Source organism: Meles meles, unplaced genomic scaffold, assembly GCF_922984935.1.
Source record: "Meles meles unplaced genomic scaffold, mMelMel3.1 paternal haplotype, whole genome shotgun sequence".
Lineage (NCBI taxonomy): Eukaryota > Metazoa > Chordata > Mammalia > Carnivora > Mustelidae > Meles > Meles meles.
Genome location: NW_025721228.1, coordinates 1 through 21,636, shown reverse-complemented (window position 1 = coordinate 21,636; position 21,636 = coordinate 1). Strand labels below are relative to the sequence as shown.

General features: G+C 62.4%; 7 non-coding genes across 7 annotated transcripts; all 7 read right to left on the bottom strand.

The window, feature by feature from the left end:
* Positions 1-3,172: 3,172 nt before the first annotated feature.
* Positions 3,173-3,265, bottom strand: LOC123936147. The gene has a single exon (XR_006817101.1). It is a non-coding gene; the product is annotated as a small nucleolar RNA SNORD116 (small nucleolar RNA).
* A 2,568-nt stretch (positions 3,266-5,833) lies between these two features.
* On the bottom strand, positions 5,834-5,926 carry LOC123936145. The gene has a single exon (XR_006817099.1). It is a non-coding gene; the product is annotated as a small nucleolar RNA SNORD116 (small nucleolar RNA).
* A 2,533-nt stretch (positions 5,927-8,459) lies between these two features.
* LOC123936144 lies at positions 8,460-8,552 on the bottom strand. The gene has a single exon (XR_006817098.1). It is a non-coding gene; the product is annotated as a small nucleolar RNA SNORD116 (small nucleolar RNA).
* A 2,533-nt stretch (positions 8,553-11,085) lies between these two features.
* On the bottom strand, positions 11,086-11,178 carry LOC123936143. The gene has a single exon (XR_006817097.1). It is a non-coding gene; the product is annotated as a small nucleolar RNA SNORD116 (small nucleolar RNA).
* A 2,534-nt stretch (positions 11,179-13,712) lies between these two features.
* LOC123936142 lies at positions 13,713-13,805 on the bottom strand. The gene has a single exon (XR_006817096.1). It is a non-coding gene; the product is annotated as a small nucleolar RNA SNORD116 (small nucleolar RNA).
* Positions 13,806-16,341: 2,536 nt separating this feature from the next.
* LOC123936141 lies at positions 16,342-16,434 on the bottom strand. The gene has a single exon (XR_006817095.1). It is a non-coding gene; the product is annotated as a small nucleolar RNA SNORD116 (small nucleolar RNA).
* A 2,551-nt stretch (positions 16,435-18,985) lies between these two features.
* On the bottom strand, positions 18,986-19,079 carry LOC123936146. The gene has a single exon (XR_006817100.1). It is a non-coding gene; the product is annotated as a small nucleolar RNA SNORD116 (small nucleolar RNA).
* Between the last annotated feature and the right edge of the window lie 2,557 nt (positions 19,080-21,636).

The window sequence follows — 21,636 nt, the reverse complement described above, 5'->3', positions numbered from 1 at the left end:
TGTTACTCACTGCATTCATATTTCAACAAGATCCATCTGTGGAGTCATCATTTATCCAGGAATATTTGTAGAAGCAACCACCAGAATGAGACACATGGTAGACACTGAGTACTCAGGATTCTCTTACCCTAGGAGACACTGATCCATACTAACTTGATCATGGAAACCAGAATCACTGATGACCCAGATCTAATCTTGCTGATTAGAATAGCCAGAGTCTCACTGTCATGGAAGTGCCACAATGCCCTGAGAGAAATGTCAGTGTTTTCAGGGCAAAATGCTTACTGATGTGAGAATTTCCATTGGCATTTGAAGATATTTTGGCAGAACTATACATGAGGAGCTCCTTTATGTAATACATGAAGGATAAACATATGAAACCCACTTCTGTCCACCTTGAACTATAGTAAAAAATATATATCATACATTTGTCAACAAAGCAAAAGACAGCAAAATTCACTGCATATATACAATTAAATTTAACTATATAAATTAACTTACTATGTTATTTTTAAATATTTTAAGAAGAAAAGAGCAAAAATACTGGAAATTTTAAAAAAGAGAGCATAAATTAATTATAATGCCTCACAGTACAAAAGAAAGAGAAGAGAAATTCAGCAGATGCCAAAAAAAAAGATTAAAAATCATGATGTAGTAGTCTCACAAGGATTTAAAATTTATGATGATAAACATATTTATTTTGTTACCATAAGATCTGTAGAAACAAAATAAAATAAAGCTATCATCAGACAACAAGGAGAAATTGTAAAAAAAGAAACTTTAAAAATGATACAAAATTCTCACAAGATAGGCTCATTTTCATGTAGACAAAAGAGGAAAACATTAAAAGAATTTAGTATAAATCAATGGATTTTATCCAATCTTGGAAAAAAGAACTTAACCTAAAAACATTCACAAAAATAAATGATAAATTAAGATTCTCAATGTGACATCATAAAAACATGATAACATAATGAAAGTCAAACAGAAAACTACATTGGTAATATAAACCTAAAAATATGATTTCACTAACAAAAACAAAAATTATTCATCTGATATTTCAGTAAAAAAAGGATATTTGGAAAACAAATGAGAAAAGTTCAATTCCATTAACATTTTATAAATAATTGACTATGGAAAGTAATAGAAGGATAGGTATGTATATATGTAAAAAGTTAAATATGAGTGAAATTAATTGAAGTATAATGTATTGGTTATATAAAGCTTCCTGAATTCACAATGAGTAATCATATATCTGAATATTAATATTTAACATATGGAAATGTGAATCATGACACATTGTATGACCTAAATATAAGAGATACACTTCAGGGGCACCTGGGTAGGTCAGCTGGTTAAGGGTCTGCCTTTGGCTCCAGTCGTGATCCCAGGGTCCTGTGATCAAGCCCTGCATCAGGATCCCTGCTTCTCAGGAGGCCTGCTTCTCCCTCTCCCTCTCCCATTGCTTGTGTACTCTCTCTCTCTGTGTCTCTCTGTGTTAAATAAGTAAAATCTTAAAAAAGGAGAGAGAGATAGACTTTAATAAAATCTACTACCTTCCACGGAAACTAAAAAAGTTACTTTTTTAGTATTTATATTTGTAACCAAATATAGATTTGATAAAATGTGGACAGAGAGCCTCAGGAAACATTCAAAACAACTACACTTGAAAGAATAAGACCACAAAACCATGAGATTGTCATCATCAAAAGGGCCCTGCAAGAACACTAGCAATTGAAGGAACATGGCTACCTGAAATGCACAAAAAAACATTTAAAAGCACAGTTAATGTGACAAACACAGTGAGTATACTCCACTGGAAAAAACAAACCCAAAAAGGACTGGGAAATATCAACACCAAGATATTTAGGAAAATAAATATTTCATAAAAGGAAATCATTTAGCTAAAGATTCGCTGTTATAATTACTGGAGATCAATAATATGATGTAAAAAAATACACGCATAAAAATAAAAGTATCTTAAGGAGAAATGCAAAATGAAACAAAAAAAGCCTAAGTCACTAAAAAAGTCATGATTTCTAAAAACTAAAAAAATAAACAGCATATACGGAAACACAGAAAAGAAAAAAAGACAAAAAATTTTGCAGCACAAAGTTTGAAGATGAGAGAAAGAAAAATCACACAAATGCTATAACATAACCAGTATGTAAAAAGTTGAAAAAAAAATCATTTATACTGTGATCCTACGTAAGCAAGTGAAGATGACAGGCATTTCAAAAAAAGAAGATACACATTTAAAGGGGAAAATGAAATAAGAGGCAAAGAAACACACTCTAAAAAGATGGTATGTCCCAGGCAGGGTAGACAGAAATGCAAAAAGATCAAGACCCAAATGACACTAAATATAATAGACAACCACAATGAAACATAACAGCATACCATAAGCCCTCTGCCGTGCAACAGATGAAGAAGCCTGCCCCACCCCTAGCCCTGGGTAGTCCTCCAGGCCCCTGTTCAAAACCCAAGCATGGGGGATCCACAAGACATAAACCCTGGTGTCACAAGGCCAGGTTGTTCTTGGGACAATGGTTCTAGCTGCCTTGGTCTCTACCCAGGGCTTCCTTGGGGCCCCCATGCGCCACAGCCCAGTGATCCTCCCTCCCGTCTCCCTGTAAACCTACACACTGGCCAAAGTCTACAGGGTGGACACTCTCGCCCAGGTGATGCAATCAGAGTCACCAACCTTGCCCAGGCCAGAGACCCTGAGCTTGCCCAACAAGCCTGATGGGCCGTGTGAACTCTGATGCAGAGCAGCTAAGGAGGAAGCATGCCCATGCCTGGCCCAGGGTCCTCCTCCCATCCTGTATCCAAAACCTCTCAGCCCTGGAACAGTCAAGGCAAAAGGGCAAGGGAGGGGCAGAGGCCAGGGACCATGGCTAAGACAGTGGTGGTGGTGGCAGAGAGACCCTGAGGGGTTCCAGCTGCATGGTTGGCAAAACACTGACACATGCACCCACCCTGGGCTCTCTGACAGTGGCCAGACCATTGACACCATACAGCCTGGGTCCCTGCTGGCCATCCACTACTGGAGGGGACAGGTCTTCCTTTGCCATGGAGATGTTCCCCAGACGGAGGGGTGACATCTCAAAGTGCCAGGCACTGTGAGCTAGTGGCAATGTTCTCGGGGTGCCTGGGTACAAAAACACGTTCTGGAACTCATTTCCAATGAGGACGACAGTAGAAATTGTCACTCATTTTGTTCAGATTTCTAAGGAATGCATTTGTAGGGAGTCATCACCAATCTGAGAACATCTAAGGACATGGAGCATTAAAAGAACTGGGCTCCAGGCTGGGACAGCCACTGAGTTCAGGCACGTCGGCCCTCATGAAAACAAATGGCTAGGCCAAAGCATGGCCAAGGGAGCCATCCTTGGTACAGTAGGACTAAAGAATGACCAGTGCAGAAGGAGAAAGAGGTGAACCACTAACACAGACACAGGATACTCCCAAATAAAAGCAAACTTCACACCATGGCTCTAAAAGGGCCATGCTCCCCATTAAGGACAGGGATCGAGAATCAGGCAAATGGGACTCACCAATGGCTACCAACACCCATGTCCAGCCAACATCACCTGGGACGTGGGGAGAAGTGACAGGAGCACCTCAGCTTGGAGGACACGACTACAGGGGACACGCCACTGACAGAAGTGGGGAAAATCTACTCCACCTCTCCCTACAATGAGGGGCTGATGCCGGGCCTAAAGATGAATGCCTATATACTGTGGACTCCGTGGCTCTGGGCCTGGTGGGCATAGGACTTCTGGAATGCACAACCTCCCTGGGGTCTCTGGCAGCAGCCAGGCCTTTGGACTCAGCGCTAGCACCCATGGCCACCTGCTATAGGAGGGGGTGGTCTCCCTCCGCCACAGAGCAGTTCCCCGGCCAGAGGGGTGACATGCCCACGTGCCGAGACTGTAGACGATGCACCACAACACCTGTCTCCTGCATACCGTGCACACGGGCCCTGTGCAGCAAATCCACAGCGAGCACCAGGGCCATCCATGCGACTCGCCCTCTCCTGTGCTGTATGACCCTGGCAGGAGGGCCTCCCCAAACAGCCGCATCTGCACGAGGGGACCCATCACACATCTAGCAAATACTCGGCTTGAAAACGAGGTGCACGGCACAGCTACACGAAGAAGCATCGCTGAGCCAACCTGAGGGAACACCCCTCAGCTCCAGGGCAATCACCCCAGGAGCAATGAGCCCAGGGTGCGAGGGGGGCAACAAGTGGCCTCCCAACACGCACGCCCCAACGCTGCTGTCCTCCTTGCCATGGCCCGATTCTCTCCATTCCTCCATAGAGAAAACCCACCCCGGTCTAATGATACCACAGGTCCCGAGGGGCTGATCACAAACCCAATCCGCAAGAGGCAACAACACACACACTCCCGCGGGCTAGAAGCAAGAACTGAGAGCAAAGACGCAATATTCACATGAAACGCGCCTGTCCCAATCCTCTCCCTGGCACCATCGGAAGCAAGCGCAGCCAGCATCTGAGGCTCCATCCAAGGATGGGGCAGCACGACCCAGGTCTTTGGTGCCACAGGAGGCTGAGCCTCTGACCAGGAGCACTGCCTGGCCTGCCACAGGACCCAGACGTCTCTGGGCCTGGGGTCCCTAAATCTGTCCCAAACGCAGGCCGCTCCGGAACCACCTGTGACTTGGACCGGCAGGCAGCATGGCCTTGTCGGCACGTTCCCACATCCCGCAGCCTCGCCTGCCCCTCGTCTGAGAGCCACTCCCGAGCTCTGGTCCCACCCGGATTCTGCCCGCTGGAGCCCACCACAGTCCAACTGGCAGCACAGACCCCTGGGAAGCTGGCAGGCGCCGGCAACCCACCCTGAAGGAGCCTCTCCAAGAACGCCTTCACTGCCATGCCAGCGCAAGGCGTCGCGGAGGGCGTCACCCTCCAGATTTGACCTGCCCCACCGAACCTGGACGGCGCCAACACGGGGCCCAGGTGCTGTCGCCACCAACGACGAGGAAAGTCATCACGCCCGCCACGGTCCGGCTCCACGCAAACCCGTGGCTCACCGTCACCCGGGCAGCCTTCCGCAACGTGAGCCTCCGGCCGGGGGAGCAGTGGCCCTGCAGCGGAAGTTCCGCCAGCCTCCCATCCCGGCGGCGCTTGGCCGAGTCTTTCTTGGGACGACGGTTCTAGCCGGTTTGGTCTCTGCCGAGGGCATCCTCCAGGCCCCCATGCCCCCCAGCCCTTTGGCCTCCCTCCCACCCCCATGTAAACTCCACGGTGGCCAGGGCCCAGTGGATGGACGCTCTGGCCCAGGCGATGTCATCGGAGTCACCGTCCTGCCCAGTCCCGGAGATGCCAGAGGCTGCCCGGCCATCGCGGCGGGCCACATGCGGTCCGACGAGGAGCAGCTGCAGAGGAAGCATGCCCCACTCCTGCCCCGGGGCCCTCCTCCCATCCTGTGTCCAAAACCACTCTGCCCTGCAGCAGACAAGGCACAAGGGTGTTAGAGGAGTGGGCCCCAGGGGCCACGGCGGGGACAGCGGTGGTGGTGACGGGGAGCGCTGGCGGGGAGGGCCTCGGGGGCTCAGGGCCGCGTGGGCGGCCGACCTCTGACTCGCACACTCTCCCTGGGCTCTCTGGCGGCAGCCAGGCCTTTGACCCCAAAAGGCCCTGGTCCCCGCCCGCCATCTGCTACAGATGGGGGCGGTCTCCCTCCACCGCGGCGCAGTTCCCCGGCCAGAGGGGCGACATTCCCACGTGCCGAGCACTCCGAGTTAGCGGCAACGATCTCGGGGGCCTGGGCCCTCACTCTGACTTCCTGGCGGGGAACCACGTGCTGGACCTCAGTTCCGATGAGGACGACGGTAGGGATTGTCACTCATTTTGTTCAGATTTCCAAGGAATGCATTTGTAGGGAGTCATCATCGATCCGAGCACGTCTCAGGACACGGAGCGTTCAAAGGGCCGGGCTCCAGCCTGGCTGAACCACTGAGTTCAGACACGTCGGCCCTTGTGAACACCCAGGCCCAGGCCACCGGGCAGCCAGGGGAGCCATCCTCGGCCAGGGAGCCTCGGGAAAGACCCGGGCACGTGGTGGCCGGGGTGTGCCACTTACCACAGATGCGGCGACTCCCAGCTGACCGCAGCCTACACACCCTGCCTCCCCAGGGGCGTCCTCGCCTCGCAGGCCGGGCATCGTGGATCAGGCAAATGGGACTCGCCGACGGTCAACGACACCGGCGTCCAGCCGACACCACCTGGGACGTGAAGAGAAGTGACAGGAGCACCTAAGCCCGGAGGACACGTCTGTGGGGTTCCACGCTAGTGCCGCACAGTGGGGACACTCTGCTCTACCTCTCCCTACGATGGGGGTGGTGGCTGGTCCCGTGCCCCAGTGGAGGCCTCCAAGTGTGCAGGCGTGGGGCCGGGCGGGGGACAGTGGAGGGAAGGGTGACAGGAAGGGGAGAGAATGGGGGGAAGGGGAGGGGCTAGGGGTGAGTTCGAGACGTCGGACACTGTGCCCTTTAATGGAAATGAGTCCCTAGATGACGCACCCCAACACCTGTCTCCTGCATGCCGTGCACACGGGGCCGCGTGCGGCACATCCCCAGTGAGCACCGGGGCCATCCGGACGACCTTGCCCTCCCACGTGGTGTAGGACCCCGGCAGGAGCGGCTCCCCAACCAGTACCCCCCACGGGGGGACCCATCACGCACCCAGCACATACTCGGCCGAAAACGAGGTCCAGCACCCAGCGACACGAAGCGGCATCGGCGACCTAACCCGAGGGAAATCCCCTCGGCTCCAGGGCAATCGCCCCAGGAGCAATGAGCCCAGGGTGTGAGGGGGGCAACAAGTGGCCTCCCAACAAGCACGCCCCAACGCTGCTGTCCTCCCTGCCATGGCCCGATCCCCTCCCTTCCTACATCCAGAAAACCCACCCCGGCCTCATGATACGCCAGGTCCCGAGGGACGGAGCACAGCGCCATCCTTCCGCAGGAGGCCACTTCCCCCTCGTTCCCGCGGGCTCAGAAGCAAGCCCCGGAAGGCGGTGACCCCGGGCTCACATGACACCTGCCCGTCGCCCCGCCTCCCACTGGCACCCTCGGAAGCTGGCGCAGCCCGCGGCTCTGGGGCCCTGGGACTGGCTCGAACCTGCCCGGGGACTGGGGCAGAACGACCCAGGTCTTTGGTGCAGCAGGAGGCTGAGCCTCTGACCAGGAGCGCTGCCTGGCCTGCCACAGGACCCAGACGTCTCTGGGCCTGGGGTCCCTAAATCTGTCCCAAACGCAGGCCGCTCCGGAACCACCTGTGACTTGGACCGGCAGGCAGCATGGCCTTGTCGGCACGTTCCCACATCCCGCAGCCTCGCCTGCCCCTCGTCTGAGAGCCACTCCCGAGCTCTGGTCCCACCCGGTTTCTGCCCGCTGGAGCCCACCACAGTCCAACTGGCAGCACAGACCCCTGGGAAGCTGGCAGGCGCCGGCAACCCACCCTGAAGGAGCCTCTCCAAGAACGCCTTCACTGCCATGCCAGCGCAAGGCGTCGCGGAGGGCGTCACCCTCCAAATTTGACCTGCCCCACCGAACCTAGACGGCGCCAACACGGGGCCCAGGTGCTGTCGCCACCAACGACGAGGAAAGTCATCACGCCCGCCACGGTCCGGCTCCACGCAAACCCGTGGCTCACCGTCACCCGGGCAGCCTTCCGCAACGTGAGCCTCCGGCCGGGGGAGCAGTGGCCCTGCAGCGGAAGTTCCGCCAGCCTCCCATCCCGGCGGCGCTTGGCCGAGTCTTTCTTGGGACGACGGTTCTAGCCGGCTTGGTCTCTGCCGAGGGCATCCTCCAGGCCCCCATGCCCCCCAGCCCTTTGGCCTCCCTCCCATCCCCATGTAAACTCCACGGTGGCCAGGGCCCAGTGGATGGACGCTCTGGCCCAGGCGATGTCATCGGAGTCACCGTCCTGCCCAGTCCCGGAGATGCCAGAGGCTGCCCGGCCATCGCGGCGGGCCACATGCGGTCCGACGAGGAGCAGCTGCAGAGGAAGCATGCCCCACTCCTGCCCCGGGGCCCTCCTCCCATCCTGTGTCCAAAACCACTCTGCCCTGCAGCAGACAAGGCACAAGGGTGTTAGAGGAGTGGGCCCCAGGGGCCACGGCGGGGACAGCGGTGGTGGTGACGGGGAGCGCTGGCGGGGAGGGCCTCGGGGGCTCAGGGCCGCGTGGGCGGCCGACCTCTGACTCGCACACTCTCCCTGGGCTCTCTGGCGGCAGCCAGGCCTTTGACCCCAAAAGGCCCTGGTCCCCGCCCGCCATCTGCTACAGATGGGGGCGGTCTCCCTCCACCGCGGCGCAGTTCCCCGGCCAGAGGGGCGACATTCCCACGTGCCGAGCACTCCGAGTTAGCGGCAACGATCTCGGGGGCCTGGGCCCTCACTCTGACTTCCTGGCGGGGAACCACGTGCTGGACCTCAGTTCCGATGAGGACGACGGTAGGGATTGTCACTCATTTTGTTCAGATTTCCAAGGAATGCATTTGTAGGGAGTCATCATCGATCCGAGCACGTCTCAGGACACGGAGCGTTCAAAGGGCCGGGCTCCAGCCTGGCTGAACCACTGAGTTCAGACACGTCGGCCCTTGTGAACACCCAGGCCCAGGCCACCGGGCAGCCAGGGGAGCCATCCTCGGACAGGGAGGCCTCGGGAAAGACCCGGGCATGTGGTGGCCGGGGTGTGCCACTTACCACAGATGCGGCGACTCCCAGCTGACCGCAGCCTACACACCCTGCCTCCCCAGGGGCGTCCTCGCCTCGCAGGCCGGGCATCGTGGATCAGGCAAATGGGACTCGCCGACGGTCAACGACACCGGCGTCCAGCCGACACCACCTGGGACGTGAAGAGAAGTGACAGGAGCACCTAAGCCCGGAGGACACGTCTGTGGGGTTCCACGCTAGTGCCGCACAGTGGGGACACTCCGCTCTACCTCTCCCTACGATGGGGGTGGTGGCTGGTACCGTGCCCCAGTGGAGGCCTCCAAGTGTGCAGGCGTGGGGCCGGGCGGGGGACAGTGGAGGGAAGGGTGACAGGAAGGGGAGAGAATGGGGGGAAGGGGAGGGGCTAGGGGTGAGTTCGAGACGTCGGACACTGTGCCCTTTAATGGAAATGAGTCCCTAGATGACGCACCCCAACACCTGTCTCCTGCATGCCGTGCACACGGGGCCGCGTGCAGCACATCCCCAGTGAGCACCGGGGCCATCCGGACGACCTTGCCCTCCCACGTGGTGTAGGACCCCGGCAGGAGCGGCTCCCCAACCAGTACCCCCCACGGGGGGACCCATCACGCACCCAGCACATACTCGGCCGAAAACGAGGTCCAGCACCCAGCGACACGAAGCGGCATCGGCGAGCTAACCCGAGGGAAATCCCCTCGGCTCCAGGGCAATCGCCCCAGGAGCAATGAGCCCAGGGTGTGAGGGGGGCAACAAGTGGCCTCCCAACAAGCACGCCCCAACGCTGCTGTCCTCCCTGCCATGGCCCGATCCCCTCCCTTCCTCCATCCAGAAAACCCACCCCGGCCTCATGATACGCCAGGTCCCGAGGGACGGAGCACAGCGCCATCCTTCCGCAGGAGGCCACTTCCCCCTCGTTCCCGCGGGCTCAGAAGCAAGCCCCGGAAGGCGGTGACCCCGGGCTCACATGACACCTGCCCGTCGCCCCGCCTCCCACTGGCACCCTCGGAAGCTGGCGCAGCCCGCGGCTCTGGGGCCCTGGGACTGGCTCGAACCTGCCCGGGGACTGGGGCAGCACGACCCAGGTCTTTGGTGCCGCAGGAGGCTGAGCCTCTGACCAGGAGCGCTGCCTGGCCGCCACAGGACCCAGACGTCTCTGGGCCTGGGGTCCCTAAATCTGTCCCAAACGCAGGCCGCTCCGGAACCACCTGTCACTTGGACCGGCAGGCAGCATGGCCTTGTCGGCACGTTCCCACATCCCGCAGCCTCGCCTGCCCCTCGTCTGAGAGCCACTCCCGAGCTCTGGTCCCACCCGGTTTCTGCCCGCTGGAGCCCACCACAGTCCAACTGGCAGCACAGACCCCTGGGAAGCTGGCAGGCGCCGGCAACCCACCCTGAAGGAGCCTCTCCAAGAACGCCTTCACTGCCATGCCAGCGCAAGGCGTCGCGGAGGGCGTCACCCTCCAGATTTGACCTGCCCCACCGAACCTGGACGGCGCCAACACGGGGCCCAGGTGCTGTCGCCACCAACGACGAGGAAAGTCATCACGCCCGCCACGGTCCGGCTCCACGCAAACCCGTGGCTCACCGTCACCCGGGCAGCCTTCCGCAACGTGAGCCTCCGGCCGGGGGAGCAGTGGCCCTGCAGCGGAAGTTCCGCCAGCCTCCCATCCCGGCGGCGCTTGGCCGAGTCTTTCTTGGGACGACGGTTCTAGCCGGCTTGGTCTCTGCCGAGGGCATCCTCCAGGCCCCCATGCCCCCCAGCCCTTTGGCCTCCCTCCCACCCCCATGTAAACTCCACGGTGGCCAGGGCCCAGTGGATGGACGCTCTGGCCCAGGCGATGTCATCGGAGTCACCGTCCTACCCAGTCCCGGAGATGCCAGAGGCTGCCCGGCCATCGCGGCGGGCCACATGCGGTCCGACGAGGAGCAGCTGCAGAGGAAGCATGCCCCACTCCTGCCCCGGGGCCCTCCTCCCATCCTGTGTCCAAAACCACTCTGCCCTGCAGCAGACAAGGCACAAGGGTGTTAGAGGAGTGGGCCCCAGGGGCCACGGCGGGGACAGCGGTGGTGGTGACGGGGAGCGCTGGCGGGGAGGGCCTCGGGGGCTCAGGGCCGCGTGGGCGGCCGACCTCTGACTCGCACACTCTCCCTGGGCTCTCTGGCGGCAGCCAGGCCTTTGACCCCAAAAGGCCCTGGTCCCCGCCCGCCATCTGCTACAGATGGGGGCGGTCTCCCTCCACCGCGGCGCAGTTCCCCGGCCAGAGGGGCGACATTCCCACGTGCCGAGCACTCCGAGTTAGCGGCAACGATCTCGGGGGCCTGGGCCCTCACTCTGACTTCCTGGCGGGGAACCACGTGCTGGACCTCAGTTCCGATGAGGACGACGGTAGGGATTGTCACTCATTTTGTTCAGATTTCCAAGGAATGCATTTGTAGGGAGTCATCATCGATCCGAGCACGTCTCAGGACACGGAGCGTTCAAAGGGCCGGGCTCCAGCCTGGCTGAACCACTGAGTTCAGACACGTCGGCCCTTGTGAACACCCAGGCCCAGGCCACCGGGCAGCCAGGGGAGCCATCCTCGGACAGGGAGGCCTCGGGAAAGACCCGGGCATGTGGTGGCCGGGGTGTGCCACTTACCACAGATGCGGCGACTCCCAGCTGACCGCAGCCTACACACCCTGCCTCCCCAGGGGCGTCCTCGCCTCGCAGGCCGGGCATCGTGGATCAGGCAAATGGGACTCGCCGACGGTCAACGACACCGGCGTCCAGCCGACACCACCTGGGACGTGAAGAGAAGTGACAGGAGCACCTAAGCCCGGAGGACACGTCTGTGGGGTTCCACGCTAGTGCCGCACAGTGGGGACACTCCGCTCTACCTCTCCCTACGATGGGGGTGGTGGCTGGTACCGTGCCCCAGTGGAGGCCTCCAAGTGTGCAGGCGTGGGGCCGGGCGGGGGACAGTGGAGGGAAGGGTGACAGGAAGGGGAGAGAATGGGGGGAAGGGGAGGGGCTAGGGGTGAGTTCGAGACGTCGGACACTGTGCCCTTTAATGGAAATGAGTCCCTAGATGACGCACCCCAACACCTGTCTCCTGCATGCCGTGCACACGGGGCCGCGTGCAGCACATCCCCAGTGAGCACCGGGGCCATCCGGACGACCTTGCCCTCCCACGTGGTGTAGGACCCCGGCAGGAGCGGCTCCCCAACCAGTACCCCCCACGGGGGGACCCATCACGCACCCAGCACATACTCGGCCGAAAACGAGGTCCAGCACCCAGCGACACGAAGCGGCATCGGCGAGCTAACCTGAGGGAAATCCCCTCGGCTCCAGGGCAATCGCCCCAGGAGCAATGAGCCCAGGGTGTGAGGGGGGCAACAAGTGGCCTCCCAACAAGCACGCCCCAACGCTGCTGTCCTCCCTGCCATGGCCCGATCCCCTCCCTTCCTCCATCCAGAAAACCCACCCCGGCCTCATGATACGCCAGGTCCCGAGGGACGGAGCACAGCGCCATCCTTCCGCAGGAGGCCACTTCCCCCTCGTTCCCGCGGGCTCAGAAGCAAGCCCCGGAAGGCGGTGACCCCGGGCTCACATGACACCTGCCCGTCGCCCCGCCTCCCACTGGCACCCTCGGAAGCTGGCGCAGCCCGCGGCTCTGGGGCCCTGGGACTGGCTCGAACCTGCCCGGGGACTGGGGCAGCACGACCCAGGTCTTTGGTGCCGCAGGAGGCTGAGCCTCTGACCAGGAGCGCTGCCTGGCCTGCCACAGGACCCAGACGTCTCTGGGCCTGGGGTCCCTAAATCTGTCCCAAACGCAGGCCGCTCCGGAACCACCTGTCACTTGGACCGGCAGGCAGCATGGCCTTGTCGGCACGTTCCCACATCCCGCAGCCTCGCCTGCCCCTCGTCTGAGAGCCACTCCCGAGCTCTGGTCCCACCCGGTTTCTGCCCGCTGGAGCCCACCACAGTCCAACTGGCAGCACAGACCCCTGGGAAGCTGGCAGGCGCCGGCAACCCACCCTGAAGGAGCCTCTCCAAGAACGCCTTCACTGCCATGCCAGCGCAAGGCGTCGCGGAGGGCGTCACCCTCCAGATTTGACCTGCCCCACCGAACCTGGACGGCGCCAACACGGGGCCCAGGTGCTGTCGCCACCAACGACGAGGAAAGTCATCACGCCCGCCACGGTCCGGCTCCACGCAAACCCGTGGCTCACCGTCACCCGGGCAGCCTTCCGCAACGTGAGCCTCCGGCCGGGGGAGCAGTGGCCCTGCAGCGGAAGTTCCGCCAGCCTCCCATCCCGGCGGCGCTTGGCCGAGTCTTTCTTGGGACGACGGTTCTAGCCGGCTTGGTCTCTGCCGAGGGCATCCTCCAGGCCCCCATGCCCCCCAGCCCTTTGGCCTCCCTCCCACCCCCATGTAAACTCCACGGTGGCCAGGGCCCAGTGGATGGACGCTCTGGCCCAGGCGATGTCATCGGAGTCACCGTCCTGCCCAGTCCCGGAGATGCCAGAGGCTGCCCGGCCATCGCGGCGGGCCACATGCGGTCCGACGAGGAGCAGCTGCAGAGGAAGCATGCCCCACTCCTGCCCCGGGGCCCTCCTCCCATCCTGTGTCCAAAACCACTCTGCCCTGCAGCAGACAAGGCACAAGGGTGTTAGAGGAGTGGGCCCCAGGGGCCACGGCGGGGACAGCGGTGGTGGTGACGGGGAGCGCTGGCGGGGAGGGCCTCGGGGGCTCAGGGCTGCGTGGGCGGCCGACCTCTGACTCGCACACTCTCCCTGGGCTCTCTGGCGGCAGCCAGGCCTTTGACCCCAAAAGGCCCTGGTCCCCGCCCGCCATCTGCTACAGATGGGGGCGGTCTCCCTCCACCGCGGCGCAGTTCCCTGGCCAGAGGGGCGACATTCCCACGTGCCGAGCACTCCGAGTTAGCGGCAACGATCTCGGGGGCCTGGGCCCTCACTCTGACTTCCTGGCGGGGAACCACGTGCTGGACCTCAGTTCCGATGAGGACGACGGTAGGGATTGTCACTCATTTTGTTCAGATTTCCAAGGAATGCATTTGTAGGGAGTCATCATCGATCCGAGCACGTCTCAGGACACGGAGCGTTCAAAGGGCCGGGCTCCAGCCTGGCTGAACCACTGAGTTCAGACACGTCGGCCCTTGTGAACACCCAGGCCCAGGCCACCGGGCAGCCAGGGGAGCCATCCTCGGACAGGGAGGCCTCGGGAAAGACCCGGGCACGTGGTGGCCGGGGTGTGCCACTTACCACAGATGCGGCGACTCCCAGCTGACCGCAGCCTACACACCCTGCCTCCCCAGGGGCGTCCTCGCCTCGCAGGCCGGGCATCGTGGATCAGGCAAATGGGACTCGCCGACGGTCAACGACACCGGCGTCCAGCCGACACCACCTGGGACGTGAAGAGAAGTGACAGGAGCACCTAAGCCCGGAGGACACGTCTGTGGGGTTCCACGCTAGTGCCGCACAGTGGGGACACTCCGCTCTACCTCTCCCTACGATGGGGGTGGTGGCTGGTACCGTGCCCCAGTGGAGGCCTCCAAGTGTGCAGGCGTGGGGCCGGGCGGGGGACAGTGGAGGGAAGGGTGACAGGAAGGGGAGAGAATGGGGGGAAGGGGAGGGGCTAGGGGTGAGTTCGAGACGTCGGACACTGTGCCCTTTAATGGAAATGAGTCCCTAGATGACGCACCCCAACACCTGTCTCCTGCATGCCGTGCACACGGGGCCGCGTGCAGCACATCCCCAGTGAGCACCGGGGCCATCCGGACGACCTTGCCCTCCCACGTGGTGTAGGACCCCGGCAGGAGCGGCTCCCCAACCAGTACCCCCCCACGGGGGGACCCATCACGCACCCAGCACATACTCGGCCGAAAACGAGGTCCAGCACCCAGCGACACGAAGCGGCATCGGCGAGCTAACCTGAGGGAAATCCCCTCGGCTCCAGGGCAATCGCCCCAGGAGCAATGAGCCCAGGGTGTGAGGGGGGCAACAAGTGGCCTCCCAACAAGCACGCCCCAACGCTGCTGTCCTCCCTGCCATGGCCCGATCCCCTCCCTTCCTCCATCCAGAAAACCCACCCCGGCCTCATGATACGCCAGGTCCCGAGGGACGGAGCACAGCGCCATCCTTCCGCAGGAGGCCACTTCCCCCTCGTTCCCGCGGGCTCAGAAGCAAGCCCCGGAAGGCGGTGACCCCGGGCTCACATGACACCGGCCCGTCGCCCCGCCTCCCACTGGCACCCTCGGAAGCTGGCGCAGCCCGCGGCTCTGGGGCCCTGGGACTGGCTCGAACCTGCCCGGGGACTGGGGCAGCACGACCCAGGTCTTTGGTGCCCGCAGGAGGCTGAGCCTCTGACCAGGAGCGCTGCCTGGCCTGCCACAGGACCCAGACGTCTCTGGGCCTGGGGTCCCTAAATCTGTCCCAAACGCAGGCCGCTCCGGAACCACCTGTGACTTGGACCGGCAGGCAGCATGGCCTTGTCGGCACGTTCCCACATCCCGCAGCCTCGCCTGCCCCTCGTCTGAGAGCCACTCCCGAGCTCTGGTCCCACCCGGTTTCTGCCCGCTGGAGCCCACCACAGTCCAACTGGCAGCACAGACCCCTGGGAAGCTGGCAGGCGCCGGCAACCCACCCTGAAGGAGCCTCTCCAAGAACGCCTTCACTGCCATGCCAGCGCAAGGCGTCGCGGAGGGCGTCACCCTCCAGATTTGACCTGCCCCACCGAACCTGGACGGCGCCAACACGGGGCCCAGGTGCTGTCGCCACCAACGACGAGGAAAGTCATCACGCCCGCCACGGTCCGGCTCCACGCAAACCCGTGGCTCACCGTCACCCGGGCAGCCTTCCGCAACGTGAGCCTCCGGCCGGGGGAGCAGTGGCCCTGCAGCGGAAGTTCCGCCAGCCTCCCATCCCGGCGGCGCTTGGCCGAGTCTTTCTTGGGACGACGGTTCTAGCCGGCTTGGTCTCTGCCGAGGGCATCCTCCAGGCCCCCATGCCCCCCAGCCCTTTGGCCTCCCTCCCACCCCCATGTAAACTCCACGGTGGCCAGGGCCCAGTGGATGGACGCTCTGGCCCAGGCGATGTCATCGGAGTCACCGTCCTGCCCAGTCCCGGAGATGCCAGAGGCTGCCCGGCCATCGCGGCGGGCCACATGCGGTCCGACGAGGAGCAGCTGCAGAGGAAGCATGCCCCACTCCTGCCCCGGGGCCCTCCTCCCATCCTGTGTCCAAAACCACTCTGCCCTGCAGCAGACAAGGCACAAGGGTGTTAGAGGAGTGGGCCCCAGGGGCCACGGCGGGGACAGCGGTGGTGGTGACGGGGAGCGCTGGCGGGGAGGGCCTCGGGGGCTCAGGGCCGCGTGGGCGGCCGACCTCTGACTCGCACACTCTCCCTGGGCTCTCTGGCGGCAGCCAGGCCTTTGACACCAAAAGGCCCTGGTCCCCGCCCGCCATCTGCTACAGATGGGGGCGGTCTCCCTCCACCGCGGCGCAGTTCCCCGGCCAGAGGGGCGACATTCCCACGTGCCGAGCACTCCGAGTTAGCGGCAACGATCTCGGGGGCCTGGGCCCTCACTCTGACTTCCTGGCGGGGAACCACGTGCTGGACCTCAGTTCCGATGAGGACGACGGTAGGGATTGTCACTCATTTTGTTCAGATTTCCAAGGAATGCATTTGTAGGGAGTCATCATCGATCCGAGCACGTCTCAGGACACGGAGCGTTCAAAGGGCCGGGCTCCAGCCTGGCTGAACCACTGAGTTCAGACACGTCGGCCCTTGTGAACACCCAGGCCCAGGCCACCGGGCAGCCAGGGGAGCCATCCTCGGACAGGGAGGCCCTCGGGAAAGACCGGGCATGTGGTGGCCGGGGTGTGCCACTTACCACAGATGCGGCGACTCCCAGCTGACCACAGCCTACACAACCCTGCCTTCCCAGGGGCGTCCTCCGCCCTCGCAGGCCGGGCATCGTGGATCAGGCAAATGGGACTCGCCGACGGTCAACGACACCGGCGTCCAGCCGACACCACCTGGGACGTGAAGAGAAGTGACAGGAGCACCTAAGCCCGGAGGACACGTCTGTGGGGTTCCACGCTAGTGCCGCACAGTGGGACACTCCGCTCTACCTCTCCCTACGATGGGGGTGGTGGCTGGGTACCGTGCCCCAGTGGAGGGCCTCCAAGTGTGCAGGCGTGGGGCCGGGCGGGGGACAGTGGAGGGAAGGGTGGACAGGAAGGGGAGAGAATGGGGGGAAGGGGAGGGCTAGGGGTGAGTTCGAGACGTCGGACACTGTGCCCTTTAATGGAAATGAGTCCCTAGATGACGCACCCCAACACCTGTCTCCTGCATGCCCGTTGCACACGGGGCCGCGTGCAGCACATCCCCAGTGAGCACCGGGGCCATCCGGACGACCTTGCCCTCCCACGTGGTGTAGGACCCCGGCAGGAGCGGCTCCCCAACCAGTACCCCCCCACGGGGGGGACCCATCACGCACCCAGCACATACTCGGCCGAAAACGAGGTCCAGCACCCAGCGACACGAAGCGGCATCGGCGAGCTAACCTGAGGGAAATCCCCTCCGGCTCCAGGGCAATCGCCCCAGGAGCAATGAGCCCAGGGTGTGAGGGGGGCAACAAGTGGCCTCCCAACAAGCACGCCCCAACGCTGCTGTCCTCCCTGCCATGGCCCGATCCCCTCCCTTCCTCCATCCAGAAAACCCACCCCGGCCTCATGATACGCCAGGTCCCGAGGGACGGAGCACAGCGCATCCTTCCGCAGGAGGCCACTTCCCCCTCGTTCCCGCGGGCTCAGAAGCAAGCCCCAGAAGGCGGTGACCCCGGGCTCACATGACACCTGCCCGTCGCCCCCCCGCCTCCCACTGGCACCCTCGGAAGCTGGCGCAGCCCGCGGCTCTGGGGCCCTGGGACTGGCCTCGGAACCTGCCCGGGGACTGGGGCAGCACGACCCAGGTCTTTGGTGCCGCAGGAGGCTGAGCCTCTGACCAGGAGCGCTGCCTGGCCTGCCACAGGACCCAGACGTCTCTGGGCCTGGGGTCCCTAAATCTGTCCCAAACGCAGGCCGCTCCGGAACCACCTGTGACTTGGACCGGCAGGCAGCATGGCCTTGTCGGCACGTTCCCACATCCCGCAGCCTCGCCTGCCCCTCGTCTGAGAGCCACTCCCGAGCTCTGGTCCCACCCGGTTTCTGCCCGCTGGAGCCCACCACAGTCCAACTGGCAGCACAGACCCCTGGGAAGCTGGCAGGCGCCGGCAACCCACCCTGAAGGAGCCTCTCCAAGAACGCCTTCACTGCCATGCCAGCGCAAGGCGTCGCGGAGGGCGTCACCCTCCAGATTTGACCTGCCCCACCGAACCTGGACGGCGCCAACACGGGGCCCCAGGTGCTGTCGCCACCAACGACGAGGAAAGTCATCACGCCCGCCACGTCCGGCTCCACGCAAACCCGTGGCTCACCGTCACCCGGGCAGCCTTCCGCAACGTGAGCCTCCGGCCGGGGGAGCAGTGGCCCTGCAGCGGAAGTTCCGCCAGCCTCCCATCCGGCGGCGCTTGGCCGAGTCTTTCTTGGGACGACGGTTCTAGCCGGCTTGGTCTCTGCCGAGGGCATCCTCCAGGCCCCCATGCCCCCCAGCCCTTTGGCCTCCCTCCCATCCCCATGTAAACTCCAACGGTGGCCAGGGCCCAGTGGATGGACGCTCTGGCCCAGGCGATGTCATCGGAGTCACCGTCCTGCCCAGTCCCGGAGATGCCAGAGGCTGCCCGGCATCGCGGCGGGCCACATGCGTCCGACGAGGAGCAGCTGCAGAGGAAGCATGCCCCACCTCCTGCCCCGGGGCCCTCCTCCCATCCTGTGTCCAAAACCACTCTCTGCCCTGCAGCAGACAAGGCACAAGGGTGTTAGAGGAGTGGGCCCCAGGGGCCACGGCGGGGACAGCGGTGGTGGTGACGGGGAGCGCTGGCGGGGAGGGCCTCGGGGGCTCAGGGCCGCGTGGGCGGCCCGACCTCTGACTCGCACACTCTCCCTGGGCTCTCTGGCGGCAGCCAGGCCTTTGACCCCCAAAAGGCCCTGGTCCCCGCCCGCCATCTGCTACAGATGGGGGCGGTCTCCCCTCCACCGCGGCGCAGTTCCCCGGCCAGAGGGGCGACATTCCCACGTGCCGAGCACTCCGAGTTAGCGGCAACGATCTCGGGGGCCTGGGCCCTCACTCTGACTTCCTGGCGGGGAACCACGTGCTGGACCTCAGTTCCGATGAGGACGACGGTAGGGATTGTCACTCATTTTGTTCAGATTTCCAAGGAATGCAATTTGTAGGGAGTCATCATCGATCGAGCACGTCTCAGGACACGGAGCGTTCAAAGGGCCGGGCTCCAGCCTGGCTGAACCACTGAGTTCAGACACGTCGGCCCTTGTGAACACCCAGGCCCAGGCCACCCGGGCAGCCAGGGGAGCCATCCTCGGACAGGGAGGCCTCGGGAAAGACCCGGGCATGTGGTGGCCGGGGTGTGCCACTTACCACAGATGCGGCGACTCCCAGCTGACCACAGCCTACACACCCTGCCTTCCCAGGGGCGTCCTCGCCTCGCAGGCCGGGCCTCGTGGATCAGGCAAATGGGACTCGCCGACGGTCAACGACACCGGCGTCCAGCCGACACCACCTGGGACGTGAAGAGAAGTGACAGGAGCACCTAAGCCCGGAGGACACGTCCTGTGGGGTTCCACGCTAGTGCCGCACAGTGGGGACACTCCGCTCTACCTCTCCCTACGATGGGGGTGGTGGCTGGTACCCCCGTGCCCCAGTGGAGGCCTCCAAGTGTGCAGCGTGGGGCCGGGCGGGGGACAGTGGAGGGAAGGGTGACAGGAAGGGGAGAGAATGGGGGAAGGGGAGGGGCTAGGGGTGAGTTCGAGACGTCGGACACTGTGCCCTTTAATGGAAATGAGTCCCTAGATGACGCACCCCCAACACCTGTCTCCTGCATGCCGTGCACACGGGGCCGCGTGCAGCACATCCCCAGTGAGCACCGGGGCCATCCGGACGACCTTGCCCCTCCCACGTGGTGTAGGACCCCGGCAGGAGCGGCTCCCCAACCAGTACCCCCCACGGGGGGACCCATCACGCACCCAGCACATACTCGGCCGAAAACGAGGTCCAGCACCCAGCGACACGAAGCGGCATCGGCGAGCTAACCTGAGGGAAATCCCCTCGGCTCCAGGGCAATCGCCCCAGAGCAATGAGACCCAGGTGTGGAGGGGGGCAACAAGTGGCCTCCCAACAAGCACGCCCCAACGCTGCTGTCCTCCCTGCCATGGCCCGATCCCCTCCCTTCCTCCATCCAGAAAACCCACCCCGGCCTCATGATACGCCAGGTCCCGAGGACGGAGCACAGCGCCATCCTTCCGCAGGAGGCCACTTCCCCCCTCGTTCCCGCGGGCTCAGAAGCAAGCCCCAGAAGGCGGTGACCCCGGGCTCACATGACACCTGCCCGTCGCCCCGCCTCCCACTGGCACCCTCGGAAGCTGGCGCAGCCCGCGGCTCTGGGGCCCTGGGACTGGCTCGAACCTGCCCGGGGACTGGGGCAGCACGACCCAGGTCTTTGGTGCCGCAGGAGGCTGAGCCTCTGACCAGGAGCGCTGCCTGGCCCTGCCACAGGACCCAGACGTCTCTGGGCCTGGGGTCCCTAAATCTGTCCCAAACGCAGGCCGCTCCGGAACCACCTGTGACTTGGACCGGCAGGCAGCATGGCCTTGTCGGCACGTTCCCACATCCCGCAGCCTCGCCTGCCCCTCGTCTGAGAGCCACTCCCCGAGCTCTGGTCCCACCCGGTTTCTGCCGCTGGAGCCCACCACAGTCCAACTGGCAGCACAGACCCCTGGGAAGCTGGCAGGCGCCGGGCAACCCACCCTGAAGGAGCCTCTCCAAGAACGCCTTCACTGCCATGCCAGCGCAAGGCGTCGCGGAGGGCGTCACCCTCCAGATTTGACCTGCCCCACCGAACCTGGACCGGCGCCAACACGGGGCCCAGGTGCTGTCGCCACCAACGACGAGGAAAGTCATCACGCCCGCCACGGTCCGGCTCCACGCAAACCCGTGGCTCACACCGTCACCCGGGCAGCCTTCTGCAACGTGAGCCTCCGGCCGGGGGAGCAGTGGCCCTGCAGCGGAAGTTCCGCCAGCCTCCCATCCCGGCGGCGCTTGGCCGAGTCTTTCTTGGGACGACGGTCTAGCCGGCTTGGTCTCTGCCGAGGGCATCCTCCAGGCCCCCATGCCCCCCAGCCCTTTGGCCTCCCTCCCATCCCCATGTAAACTCCACGGTGGCCAGGGCCCAGTGGATGGACGCTCTGGCCCAGGCGATGTCATCGGAGTCACCGTCCTACCCAGTCCCGGAGATGCCAGAGGCTGCCGGGCCATCGCGGCGGCCACATGCGTCCGACGAGGAGCAGCTGCAGAGGAAGCATGCCCCACTCCTGCCCCGGGGCCCTCCTCCCATCCTGTGTCCAAAACCACTCTGCCCTGCAGCAGACAAGGCACAAGGGTGTTAGAGGAGTGGGCCCCAGGGGCCACGGCGGGGACAGCGGTGGTGGTGACGGGGAGCGCTGGCGGGGAGGGCCTCGGGGGCTCAGGGCCGCGTGGGCGGCCGACCTCTGACTCGCACACTCTCCCTGGGCTCTCTGGCGGCAGCCAGGCCTTTGACCCCAAAAGGCCCTGGTCCCCGCCCGCCATCTGCTACAGATGGGGGCGGTCTCCCCTCCCACCGCGGCGCAGTTCCCTGGCCAGAGGGGCGACATTCCCACGTGCCGAGCACCTCCGAGTTAGCGGCAACGATCTCGGGGGCCTGGGCCCTCACTCTGACTTCCTGGCGGGGGAACCACGTGCTGGACCTCAGTTCC